The sequence below is a fragment of the Pteropus alecto genome, unplaced genomic scaffold, assembly GCF_000325575.1.
Source record: "Pteropus alecto unplaced genomic scaffold, ASM32557v1 scaffold1244, whole genome shotgun sequence".
NCBI lineage: Eukaryota > Metazoa > Chordata > Mammalia > Chiroptera > Pteropodidae > Pteropus > Pteropus alecto.
Genome location: NW_006435702.1, coordinates 30636 through 34837, shown reverse-complemented (window position 1 = coordinate 34837; position 4202 = coordinate 30636). Strand labels below are relative to the sequence as shown.

General features: G+C 35.5%; 1 pseudogene; it reads left to right on the top strand.

Annotated features, from left to right (window-relative positions):
- Positions 1–3681: 3681 nt before the first annotated feature.
- On the top strand, positions 3682–3800 carry LOC112479012 (annotated as a pseudogene).
- The last annotated feature ends 402 nt before the right edge of the window (positions 3801–4202 follow it).

Sequence of the window (4202 nt, the reverse complement as noted above, 5' to 3'; positions counted from 1 at the left end):
ACAAATTAAACTGACAAAAGACAGATTAAGGCATATTAATATTTTTAATTTTCATGCATGGCTGGGGAGACTTCATTAAAAAATAAAAGAGTGAAAACCCAAGAAGCACTTATATCCAGGAGCTTATACATCATTTAAAAAAAAAACTGATAAATTGTGGAGGAACTACTAGACAAAGGAAAAGGGGATTTTGGTTCCTAAGGGTGGTAAATTGTGAGAAGTAAACTAGGAAATGTATAATAGATAAGGGTTGTTTATAATAGTAAGGCTTGTTGTGCATACTCGAGCCATTGAACTTTAATAAGAATTGTTCTCTTCCTGGTAAGGGAAAGGGTAACACCTTTACAAATGGAAATTAATGTCACCTTTACAAAGGGAAACCGTATGTCTAGCTTTTAGGTAGATAAGGGGAGGGCGAAGAGCTCTTCCTGCATTTTCTCTCTCCTAATTGTCTTCAGTTCAAAATAATCTTTATGCCAAAGTGTCATATGCTGACCTTTGGTAATTTCTAAAAAGTTCACTTACCAATAGCTTTTAAAAATATTTTTGGAATGCATTCCTTTATAAAAATAATGTTTCAAATAATGATGAAGTTTCTGTTAGCCCATAAGGCTGATTTATCATGTTAAGTACCTGAAATAATATGTATTTGTAATATAAAATAATATAAATAAAACTCCCAGAATATATAGATGAAATAAAACAGAAAAAATAAACTCCCTTTCCTCCACAACCCCACCCTCATCCCCAGAAAAAGATAACTTCTTTATTTTGAACTCTGATGCTTGAGGAAAAGCAGATTTAATTAGAGAAGTATGAGGCCTGAGATACTATTGTTGAGATTCCATAATATGAATTATAGAACTTATATTACAAATCCTGGTCACTTGCAAGTGCTTTATAATAGACCATGATGTCTAATTTTATTTCAAAATGTATGGTTTTTCTTTATACATTACTTATATATAACTCTTATGCTTTCAAATTTTTCTCATTCAGATTTTTCTTTTAACCTCTAAGTACAATAGTAAAAAGGAGAGAGAAGGAGAGATTTTCTTAAGAGAGTAGCTGGAAAAGATATTGAAAAAGAGAGAAAGAAATGGGAGAGAAACTAAGATATTAAGTACCCACTCTATTGTTACTGTTGGAGTTGATCTAAATCAGTCATTGCCCCAGTGGTGCTGAGCAGTGGGGCTTGGTCCTTTTTGCTGACAATAGTAAAGAATTACAGATCAGTAAAGTTTAAGAAAAGTAAGATTTATTAAAGTATGTTTCAAGAGAGAAATGGGCTACACCAGAGAGAGCCATAGCCTCTTAGAGGCAGGGAGGTCTCATACCTGGGCCAATCGAGATTACAAGGGTGGTGCTAGCTGATTGGCCTGTGAGGTCATTTGATGGACAGTTGGCTGTTATATAACCTATTGTCAACTGTACATGTCCTTACCCAGAATTCAGTCTGTTATAATTAGATTCATGAACTTCCTGGCATTTGTATGATATTATCATGATGGTATAATGAGGTAGAGGTGAAAAGATCAGAGTACTCCTTACTGCACAAGCATTTGTGGCTGGCCTAAACTAGTTGCTATGTTATATGATCATTTATTTCCTCGTACTCCAGGATGTAGGGGTATTGTTAATTGAAAAGTGAGGTTTTTTTTTTTTTTCTAGGAGGTTATAGGGGCAGCCTTTGGGTTGGGCTGTCATTGTTGTCAATTCTATGGTTACAGAGCTGGGCCTTCGCTTCTGTCGCTCATGGCTATCTAAATGCCTGACACCAAGACAAGCACCATGCTAGGTGGCTAAAAGGGATTCAAATGGACAAATGAGCAAGGGATTGCCAAAAATTAGTTTAAAGACAGAGGGAAAGGAAGAATGGCATGAGCGTATAATCATGTTGGAGGGAAAGAATATGTCTAGAAAGAAAGTGTTCTTCACTTGTCGAAACTGTGCTAAATTATTAGAGTTGCACTGCTACTTTACAAAAAACATTTTCTGAATGGGTGGGAAAGGAAAAAGCAATGTGTAAGAAAAAAATGAGCAGAATGATCACAACATAAAGACTGCCTGGATAATCAGAGTACATCTAGCAAGAAATTAGTCTATTTGAGAGAGTATTCTGAAAGAGTTGATAGGGGTGGGGTAAGGTTAAGCAGGGACTGGTTACCTACTTTCATCCATTCTGAGTACTATAATTTTTACTCTAGTAAAAATTAATTAGATAGGAGCCACCTGTCCCAGTTACCTATATATGATAATCTTTGATAGAATTTTTTAAATTGGGGATTTTATGAAGATAATACAAGAATTCAGAGAATGCCTTAAAACTTTCTCTTGTGAATTAGGTACAATTTATTCTAACTAGACTAAATAGATATAATTATAATCACAATAAAAGTATTGACTAGAGTTCTGAGATGGGCTTCCAGTTCCTCCTCACTAAGGATCTGGTGAAAATCTAAGCCTATATAACAAAGAGAATAAGGCCTGTCTGGTCCAGTCTGGAATCTTTTTCATTCTGATGGTCCTGAACCTTTTACATGTCCCAGAATTTCATGTCCTTCAAAGATTTGTGTTAAGATTGCTCAGATAATTTGCAAGTTATTCTCAGACTACTTAGGTAATTCCTCAAAGTTTCCTTTAAGCACATTTTTCAAATTAGTTTGTTTCCACAAGAGATTTGTTTCTTTCAATATCTTCTGCAAAATCCTTCTTACCTCCTTTCTTTGTCAACCAGGGAAACAGCTCAAGTCTTTGTTGGTTTTGTGATACTCTAACCTGAATACCTCTTTCTAGGTTCCTCTCAGCATTCTTTTGTCTCTGCTGTTAAAATGCTATGGGGACGAAGTAGTCTGGAGTCAAGTAGGATTGTTATACATTTTATTTATTTGTCTCCATTGGGTGAGAAGTATCACTACCTGATTGGAATTCACACTAAATATGGATTCTCTCCCCGCTCCCCATGTTGAACAGTACCATGACTCTTCCTGCAAAGCAAGATTAAATATGCTCTGGCTGCAGTAGTAAATCCAATTCTTTGTACTAATATATATCGTTATGTTGTATCAATCCAATTCTTCAGAGTGTAATAATGTCCAGGGCTTAACATACACTTTTTTTCTTTAATCATTTGGCTTCTGTCAACAAATACACTTTCTGAAAAAAAAAATAGAGATTCACCTGTTATACCTAAGGTTTTTTATTCTAAACCTAGTTTAGAGCATGTGGGTCAAGGAGCTGGTTTAGGCAAATTTTAATCAGAGCTGGGTTAGAATTTCTGGACCTGAGATTCTAGACTCTGGTGTTCTCCTGAAGCCTGTGTGAAACTACCTTGCCTAGTAACAGTCATTCTGGTAGAAGGTAATATCACCACTGGGAAAATGACAAGTCAGCTACATGACAGTATATACATTGTTCTAGCCACTGTACAAGGTAGAAACTTTAATAAACAGAATTTACTATGCCTTGAAGACTGCATATGGCTTTTGTTTATAGAATGGTATTTTACAGGAAAGCACTCTGCTCCTTTTCTCTGTTTTTGCCATTACTAAAAACCACAAAATCTTTCAAGACATACAACCATATGAGCTAATGTTTTCCATTCATGAAGGATCTGTTTTTATGATGTTTCAAATCTGAGATGAAAATAAAGCTTTTTTTTTTTAAAGAAAATAATTTCAAGTCTACAGCCATGCCACCCTGAACAAGCCCGATCCCATCTGATCTCGGAAGCTAAGTAGCGTCGGGACTAGTTAGTACTTGGATGGGAGACCACCGAGGAAGACCAGGTGCTGTAGGCGTAAAAAAAAAAAAAAAGGGGGAAAAAAAGGAAGGGATTGTAAGGTAGCTGACAAGGTCCTTGTAATCTGTGAGGTCAACCAAGGTTTGCCTCGCCTAAGAAAAACAAACAAACAAACAAAAAAAAACCAAGCCAGAGTAATGATTACATCTGTTTAATTTCTTGTATGTTCACATTCTCCTGTCATATGATCTAGAAATTCTTTTAGCCAGGAAGAAATGCTTAAGTTTTTATATATTTTGTTTCAATAAACTTAATTACCTACAGATATGTGGAGGATATAACAGACCCAGTTTTTACAGTATTTAATGGGAGGACAGACAGAATGAACATATGCACACAGCTGAGAGGTGTGATTGACAATTTACCACCAAGTGAAAACTTCACTTTTCTTTGTGGTTAA